Genomic DNA, 18,680 nt, shown 5'->3' on the forward strand with positions numbered 1-18,680 from the left:
AAAACACGCACTTAGATTTACTGCCTAAGGCTCTGGGAGGGAGTTTGGGTGGGGGAGGGGGTCTGGAGTGGAGGCTCTGTGCTCGGTGCAGGCTCCAGGCTGCGGCAGGGGGTGGGGGTGCAGGCTTTGGGATGGAGTTTGGGGATAGGAGGGGGTGCAGGGGTGAGGGCTGTGGGGCTGAGGGTGAGGGGTTTGAGGCATTGGAGAGGCTCGGGGCATTGGAGAGTCTCAGGACTAGGGGGGAAGGGCAGCGTGCCCTGGCCTAGTGCAGGGGGGCGCTAGGACCCTGCGGCAGCAGGTGATGCCGGAAGCCGGCATAGCGGAGGAGTGGAGTCAGCGTGAGCTCCGGGGCGGTGAGGGGGCAGCAAGTGGGGGCCGGGAGACACTGGGGGGAGGCACGTGGGGGCGGCAGGTGGGGCCAGGGGAGAGACCCGGCCCCAAACATTGGGGAGCAGCGCGCGGGGAGCTTAGGCACAGAAAATAACTCGGGGAGGGGGGCGGGGGTGAGGGGAGTTTGGTGGCGACAGGAAATAACTGGGGGAGCTCCGCGGGCCGCAGGGAAGAGCTCCGCGGGCCGCATGTTTGAGACCCCTGATTTAAACAATGCCCATTAGAAGGTACCTTCAATCTGGATAAGATCATATATCTCAGAGGAGCTTTTAATCACCAAAGAAAAGCCTCTGACACAGTGTGAGCAATTTGTCTAGGAACGGGTTAATTTGAAATTCACCTTAGCCCTGAGATAAAGGAGAAGTTGTTTTATGTTCAAGGTCAAGAATCAGTGCGGACTATGCTAAGTGCAAAGAAAAACTGCTTTCAGCCCCAGCTGCTTGTGGAAAATAGAGACAGAGGCAAACCAAAGGCAGTACAAGTTACAGAATTGGAATTATATTTGCAAAGCTTAACTTTCCAGTGAGACATGTGTGAGTATTAAAGTGGCTTAAGGCTTGGGGCATTCATATTTTTCCTGTGTGAGGTGGGAGCATTCCCAACACTCTCCATTGTTGTTTTATTATTTTAAATGAAGCTTTAAAATTTGATTATATGCTCTGTCAGTCTGATCACCTGACATGAGGGATAAATTAGTAACAGGAATTTGTCATAGTTTGGTGAGCAATTATGTATGGGGGAGCCCTGCAGAATTTCCACCATCTATCTGTTTTACCCTTGTTATTTTATGTTTGCTTTGTTTGGTATTGTTGGTGTTATATGATAAGGATTGCATGATTATAGGTGAGCCCTAATAGAATAAGGAAACACTATTTAGTTTTGGTTCTGTTCTGTTTAACCGGTTACTGTTGTTTTTCTGCTCTGTTCATTTGGGCGTTGGGTGTGTGAGCGGAACTGAACTTCTCGTTCGTAATTCCTCAGAGTGGAAGCCATGTGTGCGATGAAGCTCTGAGGTTGTATTGAGATCTTTCTGTCCCACCCCCTGTAACGGACAATGTAATAGAAGTAGAAAAATCTGGCTTAGACTGTAATTCTCTCTATTCTCTGTGTAATTTTCTTTTCTGTTTAAGTGTCAGCATACAAATGGGTGGGTCTCTGGGTAGACCCCCTAAAGTGGTTTGGATTATGTGTTAAGTAAATGGCCTTTACCCAATGGCCATGTATTTTTGCCCAGGTAGCAACCCTTACTAGGGAGGACTCGGGTAGTCTTGTGAGTAGAAATGTTTTGGGGTATAGACCAGAAGGGTGGGGGCTAGTTGAGAAGCTCACCATCCTAGCTAAACTGGTAGAGGAGCAAATTAGTGCCCCTGGAAGGGACGGTTCCGCGAGAAAAAGCAGAATCGGGCCCAGGTGGGCAGGCAACAGACAAAGAGATTGGAAAACAGGTTGGAAACTTTTGAGGGTGTAGTGGAAAGAAGGAGTAAGTGAATATAAGCATGAGGATTTCAAATACTCAGGAGGATATTTGGAATGGTGATTTGAGTTGATAAAAGTGACTGTTGGGAGACAAGCAAGTGATTTTTAAGGAAAGTGAAAAGTTGACTCTGTAGTTGCTGGAGGAAACAGCGGTTGAACTTTGTAAAGATGCTAAAGAAAAGTTTTTGGTGTCTTTGAAATGTTTGTGGATAAATTCAGGCAAAGAAATTATTAGATTGCAATCGTTTGGCTATGAACAATTTTGTTAAATCAGTTGAAGAATGTATACAGTGCTATGTAATGAAAATTTTATTAGGCTCTAAAGGCACTATAAGTGGTGATGTTTTCTTTCAGTGTTTAAACGCAGGAGTTAAAAGTCAAAAAAAAGCAAGCCAGAAAGCATCTGTGTTAATGCAAATTAACTAACTGATAAGGTAGAGGCCGCTGAACCAGGGCTGTCTAAGAAACACATACGAGAAAATATGGGGTAATTCCTCTGTTTTGCCTAGAATCAGCAAGAGTATTTGTATATTTTAAGTATTTAACTGCCCAGAAGGGGTGGACCTCTGTTTTTGTCTTTCGGATAATCAAAGAAAACTAATGCCAGCTGCACAGCATTCAACGTACCATGATTTACTGGCACAGTCACAAAATTATGTTGTGTGTTCTATGTTCTGTCTTGTGGTGTTTGTCTCGTGGCCAGAATTGTTGTGTTTAATATTTTCATGAGATGGTCTGATTTGAACTCAAGCGGAAGTGTTGGATTGAAATGCAGATACTTGTTTTGTTCAACTTAGAATACAAAGTGTTTGGTTACATCAAACAAATGTGATATACTAAAGTCTAATACATTTTCTTAAGTACGAGAAGGAAACTACATTGGCCGAATCTTTTAATTGAGAATTGTTGTTAAAATTTGCATACTGACAGTCTTTGGAAGCAAGGACATGAAAAGTTAACCCACTCCCCATATTGTACAAGGGATCCTTTGGCTACCTCAGACTTTTAGCCAGAGGGCTGGGGATGGTGGAACGCTATTGGACTAGAGGTTATATTAAGTGAACTTCTCAAAGTGGGTGTGCTTGTTCTGGCTTGTTGTTCCAAAGTTTTGTAATAAGGTTATTTTAGTGAAAGGGTATATGTGGCATACATTGAATAATAAGACTAATGTACTGTATAACAGTAATGTTTATGTGTTCATGGTATAAAAGAAGGTGTATAATTAAAGAGTAAAAGTTTCCTTTGTAGGTTAAATGAAAAAAAAAAAAGCCATGGAGGAAGAAAAAGAGAATAGGTAACATGCGCTGGCCCCAGTCAAGGACACCGCTCACGGCTAAGACTTGGCTGACTACCAAGGAAAGGGGGGGATGGTTGCTGCAGTTAAACGAGATTGGTGTGCAGCGGGCAGCCCACCCTCCTCCTTGGGGACCTTTTGTAAATATTCAGATTGATTTTATTTCAATGTCTAAATGTTGTGGTTATGGATATGTATTAGTTTTAGTTGATGTATTTACCAATTGGGTTGAAGCTTTTCCCTGCAGGAAAGCAGATGCCAGGACTGTTGTGAAACTTCTGCTTAAGGATTTTGTACCACGTTTTGGCATCCCTGTGAGTATCAACAGTGATCGTGGAACTCACTTTACTGGACAGATTGTAAAGGAGTTATGTGCAGCTTTGCAGATCCAACGAAACCTTCACTGCCCTCATCACCCACAATCTGCTGGGACAGTGGAACGCCAGAACGGGATTTTAAAACATAAACTGGCCAAGATTTGTGCTGAAACAAACTTAAAGTGGCCGGATGCCCTTCCTTTGGCACTGATGAGTATGAGAGCCATTCCCAATCGAACGACTGGACTCAGCCCTCATGAAATTTTTACAGGACACCCAATGCTGACTACCAACTGCACCCCCACTAACCCCAGCTCAGATGGACATTCATTTGATGGATGACATAATGCTTAAGTATTGTCAGACACTAATGAAATATGTTAAGTCTTTTATACACAGGTGAAGGAAGCACTAACGAAGGATCCTGTGCAACCTTGCCACTCGTTGGAACCAGGAGACTGGGTCTACATAAAGATCCATCAACGAAAGACTGCTTTGGCTCCATGCTGGAAAGGCCCTTTCCAAGTCCTGTTGACTACCAACACTGCTGTGCAGTGCCAAAGACTGACTGCTTGGACCCAGGATTCTCACTGCAAAAAGACCCCTCCACATCAGAAGAATTTTCCTACTGATAATTAGCCTATTCTTTCTTCTAGTTCCACTGTGCTTCTGGACAGCAGGAAAAAGGACAAGGTGACGTGCTCGTAACCTCTCCCTTGTCCACTGACAGACCTACTGTGCCTTGGAACTTTTCTAGAAAAAGCAAAACCATTACAGGGTGATGTCCTGGTAATCTCCCCTGTAGGATGCTGAACCACGACTGCTTCAGGAAAGAAGAAGAAACACTCACTCCACTGACATTGCCAAAGTCCAGGAATTCCTGACTAAAAAGGACATTAAGAACTGACCCTGGTGAAGAAACAAAGAATTACACACTGGCAGGAAGAAATTTGTGGGACCCATGCTTGGGAATGTGGTAGTAATTGGATTTTGGGGTTTATTCTACAGGCTGCGCCCTGTGTTCTGGATAAATCCTTCAGTATGTATTGCCCTCCCTAATTGGATTTTAAATGACATTGCCCTTATCCAGTTTTCAAATCACTTCTACATACCCAGATTGCTCACAAGGGGCTGCCATTAGATTAGCACAACAAACAGCCTGGGTTATTTCCTCTGGACATAAAGGGAATTGACCAGATCCCTGTGGGCTGGGGCCAATAGTGTAGTAGCCATTTGGACTATTCTTAAAGGCCAAGAACATGATAAGAAATTGGGCCAACTAGAAAAGGCCACTAGTCTTATTCTTGACACTCAGCTATTTTAAGTACAGGCTGGAGTTGGTGAGTTACATGTCATTTCCACCCTTAGTTCTATGACCCAGAAGTTACTGACAGAGATGGTATTGAATATCACTGAGGCTGGGAAGGCATTGCAGTGGGATCTAGACCAGACTTGGCCCACTGCCCTTACAGACACATCAGGAGTACCATCTGATCTGTGGTCATGGAAACATACTTGGACACTTTCTGGATGGCAGTGTGAACATTTACAGTGCTCCTCCAAGCATATGGACCAGTTAGGATGGGTGTGGGCTCCCACATACCGAATCCTGCTGGGTCCATGGGGAGGATGCATGTGGGACTGTAATTATTTACCGAGACATCTGGGAAATTAGACCACCTGGTATACCTAACTGATTTCTAGACAGTACCCCTAGAATAACACCTGACATTTTGGATAAGAATAGAGAGTCAATGGACATTTTGGCCGTTAGAACCACCACAGCTCAGTGTATCTATAAACTGAAGCCAGGGGAAGTTGTCACTGTTTATGACAATATTTGCTGGGAGGGTAGAGGTCAAGGAACTACCCTGACAGGACGCCCACTTTTTCAAGCTAATGATAGCTGTGTGTACGTTAATGCCACCACATTACAAGATATACATATTAATCTTACCACTGCTGCAGGCAATCATATCATTTACTGGCCTGCAGATAGAATGTTGCAAATAGCTCTTAGATTTCAGGTATATTTTAATTGGACTAGAGTAGTGCCTGATCGGTTTCAAAATTTGCTTTCATTGTAACCAGAGGTTTAAAGAATCTCTGAATTGCAAGGGCAAATTCACATGCGTCAGAATATATATCAAGCTGAAAAGAATGCCTTTCATACAGCTTATAGAGTGTTTACTTTATGTACTAAGTATGATGTTTTGTGCTTTGTAAGCAAAATTGTACAACAGCCCCATTATATTATTCCTATGGGAATGTTATTGTTTGTAGTGTTGTTAGTTAGCTTAGGATTATGTTATTGTTGTTGTTGAAAAAAACGTAATAATAGCAATACCTTTCATGTTCATGCTAATCATGCTTTGTCATTACATCCAATCAAAACCCCTAAGGTTGAAACATCTGATGTAGAATCTGAAATCCACGAATTAATGCAAATAGAGATTTGAAAATATTTGTTGTACTAGAAGTACAAAAGCGGGGAGTGTGGAAGCAGGGAAAGAATTAATAAGGATTTGAAGGGGATTTTAATGCATGTCAGTCAGTTAGCAAGAGTCAGGCCATACTGTAACCCTAATGACGTGAGACTTGTAGAAGCAAGGATAGTGCGAGGCGAGAGGACAAGAACTGTGTACAAAGTTATTACGACCTTGCAACAGTCTAACCAAATATGCAGGCTTGCTCTTTTTTGGAGTGAGACAAATAAGATAGCAGAAAGGCTTATTATAAACAAAATGTATTTGTTGCTTTTTACCGTCTGTATTATTGCTAGAAATTGTCTGTAACAAAGGTATAAATGCTTGCTGTAATTGTTTACCAGTTGAGAGACCTGTCCGGGACTGGGGCGACCCTGTGTCCTATGGCACTTTCTCCCACCATTGTAATTACTGGAGAAATAATAAAGTATTTGATTTTGCTGCACCCAAACAAAAAGCGAGAACTGAGTTTTTCTCCGACAGGGTAGAAGAGAAAGCAAGTGAAGCTGACTTCGAGTGGTGGTGCCCCTGGGCGGAGTGGTCCTCCTGCTCCTTCCTGTCGGAGGGGTGGGCTTGGGGGGTCTGGCTGTGGGCGGTGGGAGGATGGTGTCCAGAGAAGTCCCAAAGGTCACCCTGCGCCGGCGGAGTGTGAAGCCTCTCCCCTAGGTTGGGGTGCCGAGTATTAAGCCTTCCTCTGTGGCTTGGGCTGGGGAGCGTGATCCGGCGTCGGGTACATTTGGGTGGAGCTGGCGTCCGGCAAGAATTCGGGCCATCAGGTCAACCCCCTGTGGACAATGGGGGCGAGCCGGCAGGCCTGCGATTTTGGCTTCGCGGGCGGGCAGCTCAAGCCTGGCCTCCTATGAGCCTGGAAGGCAGCCGGCCGGGCTCACCCGTCTCCAAGTTCCTTTCAGGCAGCAGGTGGAGCGAGGAGGCCAGGGAGGGGAGCCCAAGGAGGTGTCAGGAGCTTGGTCCTGCCCGGCACCTGCGCCCAGCAGGGCTCTTGCCCGCTCCCGGCCCACCTGGTTTTGGCCTCTGCCACCCCTAGCATTCAGCCAAAAGAGCAGAAGCCACCCTTTCCCTCCCAGAGTGCCCAGCATAGGGCTTGAACCCATGACCTTGGTGTTGTTAGCACCACACTCTAACCAGCTGAGCTAGCCGGCCAACAGCAAGACCTGCCTTGCCTGACCCTTTTGGAAGGAGTCACTGGCTGGCGCGGGGAACGATGTGGCCTCCGTTATCGAATGGATGGATCGAGACGTCCCCTGCCAAGGTAGGGGAATTAGCTCAATTGGTAGAGCGCTCGCTTTGCATGCGAGAGGCAGTGGGATCAATGCCTGCATTCTCCAGCAGCAAGGCAGCCCCGGGACCTTCTCTTGCCCTTCTTTTAGAAGCCATGGACAGTCAGCCGGCTCAGCTCCTCCAGTGGCCTCCATCCCTCTCCCCGCTTGGCCTCCCAAAAAGCCAGCCCTTGCGGAGCACAAAGCTCTTCCTCCCCGGCCCTTCTCCCCCTTGCGCTGACTGGGAGGCTGGAGACAGCTGGGGGAAGTTAGCTCAAATGGAAGAGCATGGGAGTAGTAGTCAGACCCAGACACACATTCTCCAGCCTGCTCTGCTCTGCTTTGCTCTGCTGGGCTGGGCTCTAGTGGGGGACCTGCACCTTTCTTTCTGAGCTCTCACTGGAGCACAATCCCTTTCCTCCTCCCTCCCTGCTAGTCTACGCCAAGCTCATTGGCCGGGAGGGAGAGCCACTCAAATACAGAATTACTCACATCCCAGGGGTCCATGAAGGGAATGAGGAGATGGGCGGGGTGGCACGTGATACCAGCTCAGCTGAGACCGTGAGACCTCGCAGCCTCCTGATCTCAGGCAGCATGGCAGCCGTGGAGTAGAGCAGAGCACGCAGACAGCTTGGAGACAGCCAAAGCGGGGAAGGGCTGCGTTGGTCTGGAAGAGGGAGTCGGTGGCTGTCTATCCTGGCAGAGGCAGGGTCGTTTTGCTGTATGCTGGGCCGGGGGCCAGGGAGACTGCTAGAGTTGCTGAGCTGGGCCTTCTCCTGGCTTTGCTTGGGTTAGAGGAAAGTGGTGAAGATAGGAACGGCCCTCCTGGGTGAGACCGATGGTCCAGCTAGGCCACTATCCCGTCTTCTGACAGTAACCGATGCCAGGCGCTTCAGAGGCAATGGCCAGAGCAGGCAATCGTCAAGTGATCTATCCCTGCGTTGTCTTCTGAAGTTTGGTGCTTGTTTCAGGGGCTAACTCTCAGCCCAGACACACTGCAGGGAGGGAGCGTTGGTGTTTGTGCCGAGGAGCGTGGCTGGGACTCGGACCCCCTTCCCCAGCTCTGGTTAGCGCCCCGCCCCCATTTCAGGCTGTGTTCTGCTTAAGGCCACAGAGCCCTTGCCGTTTTTTGCCCGGTGCCTGAGAGTCAGGCCAGCTGCAGGGAATTAGCTCAAGTGGCAGAGCTCTCACCTTGCATGCGAGAGGTAGTGGGGGGCGATGCCCGCATTCTCCGACTAAGGGCTCCTGATGAGCATGGTGGACGGGAGAGTCGGCCATCTGACTTTTGGCTTTGCTGCCCGTAGCGGTACGGCCGAAAATTCAAAAGCCATCCTCCCCAGGCCCACAGCCACCCAGGGGCTCCTCTGCACCATCTTGCCTGAGCCGCTGGAAGTGGAGCCTGGAACTGAGCTGATGCGCTGAGGGTTATTTGCACTGCGCGCTTCACATGGAGGTTAAAACACGGGGCACAGATCTTTGTGCACAACCCTTGTCCTAAGGAATGGGGGTGGGGGCTGCATAAAGAGAGACTGGCTCTCCCTGGCGGGGCTGCAGCGGCTCTTCACAGGGGCAGTCCCACTGCCCAATTGGTACCAGAGTTTTGAAAGCCTCCTTTCCTGGCCTGGCTCCCCTCTCTTTAGGGGGAACTGGTGGCCCCAAACTTCCCAGAAACCATCATAGCGAGGCCAACCTGAGCACAGACACCTGCTCAGCACCCCGGGGTGCAGCCCTGAACTCCGGCAATCAGCTACGCTCAGCTGCCCACCCAACAAGCGTTACACGCAGGAGCCTTCATGCCCCGCGTGTTCAGGTCCCTCCCAGCGCCAGCTTTAAACTCCGCTGCTCAGTTCTAAGCTTTGGCCACACGGGGGCAGCCTGGATCTCAGCCAACGCCTCCGGTTCCTGGTTGCGTTTCCCGCTCCTCGTGGCAGGTTCACACCCCGCAGGCAGATCTCTGAATCGGAGCCGAACCGTTCCCCAAATCCAGCGCTTTAGCAGCAGCTTTGATAGGAAAGCGCTGACGTCCCCAAGTAAAGTAAGAGCCAGAGCGCTGTGTCCAGGATCTTCTATTGGGCCCCTCACCGTGGTGTCTGTCAGGCGCAAGGAGAAACCAGGGAAATGTTTTCATGGCGTTTAAGGGCAGAAGGGGCCATTAGCTCAGCTAGTCTGACCCCTGAATAACACAGAATTACACCATGACACACATTGATCCCACAGACCTTAGATAGATCAAAGCGTTTCAGCTCAGGAAGGAGGCTAAACTGGGTACCAGAGGCAGCGAACAAGGGGCCCCCAAGGCAATGGCAGGGAGCTGACGAGGTGAAATATGCCCAGATGATCCCAGCAGGCGACCCACCCCCATGCCACAGAGGTGGGAGTCCCTGATCCTCCTGCCCTTATGAATCTCTGGTGGTAAGTGGGTCCCCCCAGTTCCCCAGATAAGAATCCTCCATGTGATTTCCCTGGCTTCACCTCCAAATAAGAACATTGTGTGGAGGGAGTGGGAGGAAGGTTGTCTGGCAGATCTGTAAAGGGGGACTGTGTCTCCCTGTCTGGCCCAGGCTCCTGGGAGGAAGTGATCTCAGTGTGTCTGGCTGTCTCCATTCCTCCCACCCATAAGAATCCCTGGTGTGTGGGTGCACCCTAGACCATTAAGGATCTTTGGGGGGTGGGTGTCTCTCTCCCCCTAGTCAGGATCTCTGGGACGTGCCTGTATAAAAAGAGACTTTGACGCACCCAGGCTGGGCTGCCATCATGGAACAGACCAGGTCCTTCTGTGGAGGGTTTGCGTTCCTCCAAGGCCGTGATCTCAGTGTGTGTGGGTGTCCCTGTCCCTTCAACCCTTAACAATCTCTGGTGCGTGGGTGCGCTGGGCCCCATTACAATCCCCTCTGTCTTACCCCCCCATGAGGGATCCGGTGGCTGTGGGTGTTCTCCCCAGCTACTGGGGGTGTTCTCCCCAGCTACTGGGGGTGTCTGGTGCCCCTGTCCCTCCTGGTTAATAGTGGAGTGTGTGGGTGCCCCCCCCGCCCGTTAAGGATCCGTGTTGTGTGGATGCCCCTGTTCTTCTCATTAAGAATGGTGCAACGGAGCATATGGGTGTGTCCCCCACCCCATGAACTAGCTCCCATGTATGGTTCCCCTGCCCCCATCCAGGCTCTGTGGTGTGTGGGTGTCTCTGTTCCCCTTTTCAAGATCCGTGTGCAGGGGGCGTCCCTCCCCCCAAGTCAAAATCCCCAGCATGTGGGTGCTCCCATCCCCCCTCCAGGCTCTGCGGGGGGGCGGGGTCTTAAAAGAGACTGTGTCTCACTGTCTTGCCCAGTCTACGCTGCAGGGGCTACTCACAGGCACAACCCCACTACTGATCAGCACGGGAGTTTTGACCTGCTCTGTTTCTGACCTGGGCCGGTTCACCCCTCCTTAGGCAACCTGGAGACCCTGAGCTTCCCAGGGATCACCCTATTGATGCCGAGCTTAGTGCGGACACTCAATCGGCACAACCCCCTGCAGCCCAGAACTCCTGAGCTCAAGCGATCCGCCGGCTTCAGCCTCCCCAGGAGCTGGGATCAAAGGCACCAGCCAGGGAGCCCGGCTTATTTTGCTGTCTGGCAGCTGGAGCTTTAAACTCTGCTTGTGAGCTCTGTGCCTTGGTCAGATGGGGACAGCCTGGAACTGGGAAATGCTCCTGGTTCCCCCGCCCCCGTCTCATGTCAGGGTGCAGGCGCCGCTGTCCTTCCAGGTAAGATCCCGGATGTTTCGGTGCCCCCCATCCCCCATCCAGGAGCCCAGGTGTCCGGGTACCTCTGCCCCCCATACAGAATCCTGGATGTGTGGGTGTCTGTCCCTCTGCAGAGGATCCCGGAGTGTGGATGCCCTTGTCCCTCTCTAGAAGATCCTGGGTGTGTGGGTGCCACTCTCCCCCCCCAGAAGATCTCTGGTGGGTAGGTCCCCAGGGTGTGAGCGCTCCCATCCCCCGATACAGGCTGGGGGAGGGGGGGCGGGTATAACTGGCTCTCCCTGTCCTGCCCAGGCGGTGCTACAGCAGCTGTTCACAGGGGCAGCAACCCCACTGTCACCCTGCAGCTTTAACCTGCTCCAGGGGTGACCTGCTTCACCCTCCTGTGGGAGCCCGGGGACCCCGAACTTCCCAGAATCACCTGATTGATGCCGAGCTTAGCACAGACACCGGCTCAGCCTGGCAGGGTGCAGCCCTGACCCCTGACAACCAGCTTCCCTCCACCTCCTGCGTGAGGATCCCACGCGAGAGGCTTCGTGCCCCACGTGTCCAGCCAGGTCCGTTCCAGCTCCAGCTTTCAACTCTGCTTGTGAGCTCCCATCTCCGGCCACACGGGGGCAGCACTAATGGCCTCATCTAAATTTGACCTTTCAGACCGCAGATTATAACCCAGCGGGCAGATTATAGCCCAGGAAGCCAAATCCTTCCCCAAACTGACAGCTGAAGCAGAAGATCCCCTTGGAAAGATCAGGAATTTTGCCTTTAAAAACAAGGAAAATGTGCATTGTTCTCTTCTGTCTACAGCAAGAGATTGAAGAAACTCAATTGATTTCATTGACTGGAGGTTAAGAGGGGATTTAGTCACTGATTTTAAATACACTGTTTTAAAAATTCCCAGAGGGGGGAATATCTGATTTTAAAGGGTTCTTTAATTCACCAGACAAAGGTTGAACACGACCCCCTTGGTTTGCAGTCAATGTCACAAAACGCCAACTGGAAATTACCATTTTTTAACCGTGAGGCTAATTATCTAGTGGAACAAGCTTCGCAAGGGACGTGGTTAAATCCCCATCATTGCCCTGTGTAAATGAAGACCGCAGCTCTTGCTGCAAGACACCTGGTGTGTGGGTGTCCCTGTTCCCCCTTCAGAACCTCTGGTACATGGTGCTTCCCTCCTCCCAGTTCAAGATCCCCATCATGTGGGTGCTCCCATCCAGGATCTCTGGTGGGTGTCTCTGCCCCCCATACAGAATCCTGGGTGTGTGGGTGTCCGTCCATCTGCAGAGGATCCCGGAGTGTGGATGCCCTTGTCCCCCCCCACAAGATCCTGGGTGGGTAGGTGCCACTCTCCCCCCCAGTAGATCTCTGGTGGGTGGGTCCCCAGGGTGTGAGTGCTCCCATCCCCCGATACAGGCTGGGGGGGGGGTATAACTGGCTCTCCCTGTCCTGCCCAGGCGGTGCTACAGCAGCTGTTCACAGGGGCAGCAACCCCACTGTCACCCTGCAGCTTTAACCTGCTCCAGGGGTGACCCATGCGGGTTGGGAGTGAGGGGCACCAGCAGAGCTGCGAGTCTGGAGGTCAGGACTGGGATAGTAGGGGCTGCGGGTCGGGAGTGAGGGGCACTGGCAGCGCAGTAACTGGGGAGCTCAGCGGGAAATCCAGGGGGCTGCGGGTCGGGAGTGAGGGGCACCGGTAGAGCTCAAGGAATCCCAGGGGTCTGTGGGTCAGGAGTGAGGGGCACCAGCAGAGCTGTGAGTCTGGAGGTCAGGACTGGGATAGTAGGGGCTGCGGGTCGGGAGTGAGGGGCACCAGCAGCACAGTGACTGGGGAGCTCTGCGGGAAGCCCAGTCGCTGCAAGTCGGGAGTGAGGGGCACCAGCAGAGCTGTGGATCTGGAGATCAGGATTGGGATAGGAGGGGCTGCGGGTCGGGAGTGAGGGGCACCAGCAGAACTGTGAGTCTGGAGGTCAGGACTGGGATAGCAGGGGCTGCGAGTTGGGAGTGAGGGGCACCGGCAGAGCAGGAGGGAGACCAGGGGGCTGCGGGTCGGGAGTGAGGGGCACCGTCAGAGCTGGTGGACGCCTAAGGGGCTCCGGGTCGGGAGTAGGGGGCAGCGGCAGAACTGTGAGTCTGGAGTCAGGACTGGGATAGCAGGGGCTGCGGGTTGGGAATGAGGGGCACCGGCAGAGCTGGAGGGAGACTAGGGGGCTGCGGGTCGGGAGTGAGGGGCACCAGCAGAGCTGTGAGTCTAGAGGTCAGGACTGGGATAGCAGGGGCTGCGGGTCGGGAGTGAGGGGCACCGGCAGAGCAGGAGGGAGACCACGGGGCTGCGGGTCGGAAGTGAGGGGCACCGTCAGAGCTGGTGGACGCCTAAGGGGCTGCGGGTCGGGAGTGAGGGGCACCAGCAGAGCTGTGAGTCTAGAGGTCAGGACTGGGATAGCAGGGGCTGCGGGTCGAGAGTGAGGGGCACCAGCAGAGCTGTGGGTGTGGAGATCAGGATTGGGATAGGAGGGGCTGCGGGTCGGGAGTGAGGGGCACCGGCAGCACAGTGACTGGGGAGCTCCGCGGGAAGCCCAGTCGCTGCAGGTTGGGAGTGAGGGGCATCAGCAGAGCTGTGGGTCTGGAGATCAGGATTGGGATAGGAGGGGCTGCGGGTCGGGAGTGAGGGGCACCGGCAGAGCTGTGAGTCTGGAGGTCAGGACTGGGATAACAGGGGCTGCAGGTCGGGAGTGAGGGGCACCGGCAGAGCTGGTGGGGGAATAGGGGGCTGCGGGTCGGGAGTGAGGGGCACCAGCAGAGCTGTGAGTCTGGAGGTCAGGACTGGGATAACAGGGGCTGCAGGTCGGGAGTGAGGGGCACCGGCAGAGCTGGTGGGGGAATAGGGGGCTGCGGGTCGGGAGTGAGGGGCACCAGCACAGCTGTGAGTCTGGAGGTCTGGACTGGGATAGCAGGGGCTGCGTGTAGGGAGTGAGGGGCACCGGCAGAGCTGGAGGGAGACCAGGGGGCTGCGGGTCAGGAGTGAGGGGCACCGTCAGAGCTGGGGGGGTAAAAGGGGCCTGCGGGTTGGGAGTGAGGGGCACCAGCAGAGCTGTGAGTCTGGAGGTCAGGACTGGGATAACAGGGGCTGCAGGTCGGGAGTAAGGGGCACCGGCAGAGCTGGTGGGGGAATAGGGGGCTGCGGGTCGGGAGTGAGGGGCACCAGCAGAGCTGTGAGTCTGGAGGTCTGGACTGGGATAGCAGGGGCTGCGTGAAGGGAGTGAGGGGCACCGGCAGAGCTGGAGGGAGACCAGGGGGCTGCGGGTCAGGAGTGAGGGGCACCGTCAGAGCTGGTGGACGCCTAAGGGGCTGCGGGTCGGGAGTGAGGGGCACCAGCAGAGCTGTGAGTCTGGAGGTCAGGATTGGGATAGGAGGGGCTGCGGGTCGGGAGTGAGGGGCACTGGCAGCGCAGTAACTGGGGAGCTCCGCGGGGAGCCCAGTCGCTGCAGGTCGAGAGTGAGGGGCACCAGCAGAGCTGTGGGTCTGGAGATCAGGATTGGGATAGGAGGAGCTGCAGGTCGGGAGTGAGGGGCAGCAGCAGAGCTGTGAGTCTGGAGATCAGGACTGGGATAGCAGGGGCTGCGTGTCAGGAGTGAGGGGCACCACTAGAGCTGGGGGGAACCCAGGGGGCTGTGGGTCGGGAGTGAGGGGCACCAGCAGAGCTGTGAGTCTGGAGGTCAGGACTGGGAAAGCAGGGGCTGCGTGTCAGGAGTGAGGGGCACCGTCAGAACTGGTGGACGCCTAAGGGCCTGCGGGTCGGGAGTGAGGGGCACCAGCAGAGCTGTGGGTGTGGAGATCAGGATTGGGATAGGAGGGGCTGCGGGTCGGGAGTGAGGGGCACCGGTAGCACAGTGACTGGGGAGCTCCGCGGGAAGCCCAGTCGCTGCAGGTCGGGAGTGAGGGGCACCAGCAGAACTGTGGGTCTGGAGATCAGGATTGGGATAGCAGGGGCTGCGGGTCGGGAGTGAGGGGCACCTTCAGTGCTGGGGGAACCAAGGGGCTGCGGGTCGGGAGTGAGGGGCACCAGCAGAGCTGTGGGTCTGGAGGTCAGCACTGGGATACTATCCAGCCTAATGGTAAGTGATGCCCAGCTGAGCCCATGGCCAGTACGTCCTGCTCCACCCACGGCCGGGCTGGGAGCCAGGACTCCTGGTTCTTCTCCCCAGCTGTGGCAGGGCAGTGCAGGCTAGTGGTTAGAGTGGGGGGTTGGGAGCCAGGGTATCCGGGTCCCACCGCTGGCTCTGGGAAGGGAGTGGGGGCGAGTCGTGGTGCCCCCCCCCGGCTTAAAGTGGTTTCCATCCTGTGCAGGGTTTACAGTTTTGTTCACTGGCTCTCAGCACCTCCCACTATACAAATTGTCCCAGTGCCGCTGAGTCTAGTGGTTAGAGCCGGGGAGGCCGGGAGCCAGGCAGGGGCGGTGGGTATAAGGGGCCCGGGGAGGCACCTGGCCCGTGCTCCACCCAGAGGCCCTGCTCCCACTCGTCCTCTCCCCCGCAAGGCCCCATCCTCACTTCGCCCTTCCCCAAGCTCCATCCGGCCACATGGGGCCGTGGGGGGAGAGGCCGGGGGTGCAAACGGCAGAGAGGCAGGCGGGGGGGGGCACTGGGGGGCAGAGGCTGCGATGGGGGGAGGTGGGGTTGGAGAGATGTCGGGGGGTGAAGCTGGGACTCAGGGGGGGAATGGGGCAGGCTGCAGGGAGGAAGTGTGGGGGGTGCCACGGGGGGAGCTGGGGGGCTGGGAAGCTGCGGGGGGGACACAGCCGGGGGGGGTAGTGTTGACACCGCAGGGGGGGCTGCTCAAGAGGCAGTGGGCTGGGGGGCAGGGTGGGAGCTCGGACAGGGGTGGGGGGGTCAGGCTATTGCGGGTCTCCCTGTGAATGGCACCAGACTGCAGGGACCCCCCCGGCCGGCAGCCCCCCTGCTGGGGGGTCTGGTCACTGCAGCCCCCCCCCCGCTGCACCCTGCTGGGGGATCTAGTCACTGCAGCCCCCCCCGATGCACACTGCTGGGGGGTCTGGTCACTGCAGCCCCCCCCCGATGCACACTGCTGGGGGCTTTGGTCACTGCAGCCCCCCCCCGATGCACACTGCTGGGGGCTTTGGTCACTGCAGCCCCCCCGATGCACACTGCTGGGGGCTATAGTCACTGCAGCCCCCCCCGATGCACACTGCTGGGGGGTCTGGTCACTGCAGCCCCCCCCCCGATGCACCCTGCTGGGAGCTCTAGTCACTGCAGCCCCCCCCCCGATGCACCCTGCTGGGGGGTCTGGTCACTGCAGCCCCCCCCCCGATGCACCCTGCTGGGAGCTCTAGTCACTGCAGCCCCCCCCCGATGCACACTGCTGGGGGCTCTGGTCACTGCAGCCCCCCACACTGCACCCTGCTGGGGGCTCTGGTCACTGCAGGCCCCCCCATGCACACTGCTGGGGGCTCTGGTCACTGCAGCCCCGCCCCGATGCACCCTGCTGGGGGGTCTAGTCACTGCAGCCCCCAACCTCACACTGGAACTGGGCGGGGGGGGAAGGTTTCTTCTTGCGCTCCCATTGGTCAGGGCTCTGCCTCCTCTTCCTATTGGCTGTCTCGGGAGAGGCGGAGTTTCCGAGAGGGCGTCACGTGGCCTTGAAGCGTTCGCGAGGCGGCTCCTGAGCAGCCCCAACACCCCCCCCGAGCTCCCCCTCCCCCAGTGCCGCCCATCCCCCTCTCTGCCCCGCCCCCAACCCCCCCGAGCTCCCCCTCCCCCAGTGCCGCCCATCCCCCTCTCTGCCCCGCCCCCAACCCCCCCCGAGCTCCCCCTCCCCCAGTGCCGCCCCTCCCCCTCCCTGCCCCCGCCCCCACCCCCCCGAGCTCCCCCTCCCCCACTGCCGCCCATCCCCCTCCCTGCCCCGCCCCCGCCCTCCCCGGAGCTCCCCCTCCCCCAGTGCCGCCCCGCCCCCCTCTGCCCCCGCCCCCAACACCCCCCCGAGCTCCCCCTCCCCCAGTGCCGCCCATCCCCCTCTCTGCCCCGCCCCATACCCCCCCCTAGCTCCCCCTCCCCCAGTGCCGCCCCTCCCCCTCTCTGCCCCGCCCCCAAACACCCCCCCGAGCTCCCCCTCCCCCAGTGCCGCCCCTCCACCTTTCTGCCCCGCCCCCAACCCCCACAGAGCTCCCCCTCCCCCCGTGCCGCCCATCCCCCTCTCTGCCCTGCCCCCAACCCCAGCCGAGCTCCCCCTCCCCCAGTGCAGCCCCTCCCCCTCTCTGCCCCGCCCCCAACCCCCCCGAGCGCCCCCACCCCCACTGCCGCCCATCCCCCTCTCTGTCCCGCCCCAGACACCCCCCAGAGCTCCCCCTCCCCAAGTGCCGCCCCTCCCCCTCTCTGCCCCGCCCCAAAACACCCCCCGAGCTCCCTCTCCCCCAGTGCCGACCATCCCCCTCTCTGCCCCGCCCCCAACCCCCCCGAGCGCCCCCACACCCACTGCCGCCCCTCCCCCTCTATGCCCCGCCCCCAAACACCCCCCGAGCTCCCCCTCCCCAAGTGCCGCCCATCCCCCTCTCTGCCCCGCCCCCACACGCCCCCGAGCTCCTCCTCCCCCAGTGCCGCCCCTCCCCCTCTATGCCCCGCCTCCAAACACCCCCCGAGCTCCCCCTCCCCAAGTGCCTCCCCTCCCCCTCTCTGCCCCGCCCCAGACACCCCCGAACTCCCCCTCCCCCAGTGCCGCCCATCCCCCTCTCTGCCCCGCCCCCAAACACACCCCCGAGCTCCCCCTCCCCCAGTGCCGCCCCTCCCCCTCTCTGCCCCGCCCCCACACACACCCCCGAGCTCCCCCTCCCCCAGTGCCGCCCCTCCCCCTCTCTGCCCCGCCCCCAACCCCTGCCGAGCTCCCCCTCCCCCAGTGCCGCCCATCCCCCTCTCTGCCCCGCCTCCAAGCCCTGCCGAGCTCCCCCTCCCCCAGTGCCGCCCCTCCCCCTCTCTGCGCCTCCCCCCTTCCCCCCTGAGCGCCCCCACCCCCACTGCCGCCCATCCCCCTCTCTGCCCCGCCCCCAAACACCCCCCCGAGCTCCCCCTCCCCATTGTCGCCCCTCCACCTCTCTGCCCCGCCCCCAACACCCCCCCGAGCTCCCCCTCCCCCAGTGCCGCCTATCCCCCTCTCTGCCCCGCCCCCAACACCCCCCAAGCTCCCCCTCCCCCAGTGCCACCCATCCCCCTCTTCTGCCCCCGCCCCAAACACACCCCGACACTGCTCCTGGTTTTGGGAGGGGAAGAGGAGAAAGGACAAAAGAAGCAAGAGACGAAGAGAAAGGAGGGGGGGAAGGATGGAGGAAAAGGTGAAACAAAAAGAACAAACCCTAATGACCCCAGTGATTTTAAGGGACAAAATCCCAGGTGCAGAATAAAATTCTGCCTCCTTAAGCTCGTGGTTTCCATACCTAGAATTCAACTGTCACCAGATGGATCAGACTGAACAGGTTTCAAACCTTGAGGAGGCTCTTACCTTCTAAACAGGGACGGCTGTTTTCTAGTAAAATCAGGCAAAGGAAAGGAGAAAACTCGAAAGAGGTTCCTCCTGGTGCTTACGTACGTGAACCCGAATACTCTCTCAGTCCTCAAAGAGAGACCTGGAGAAGGAGACTTGCTGAAGCAAAGCCACAGGGGTCTCTGAGGTTTCCCTGGCCCCTCGCCCCTGTCCTGCCTG

Source organism: Mauremys mutica, unplaced genomic scaffold, assembly GCF_020497125.1.
Source record: "Mauremys mutica isolate MM-2020 ecotype Southern unplaced genomic scaffold, ASM2049712v1 Super-Scaffold_100201, whole genome shotgun sequence".
Lineage (NCBI taxonomy): Eukaryota > Metazoa > Chordata > Testudines > Geoemydidae > Mauremys > Mauremys mutica.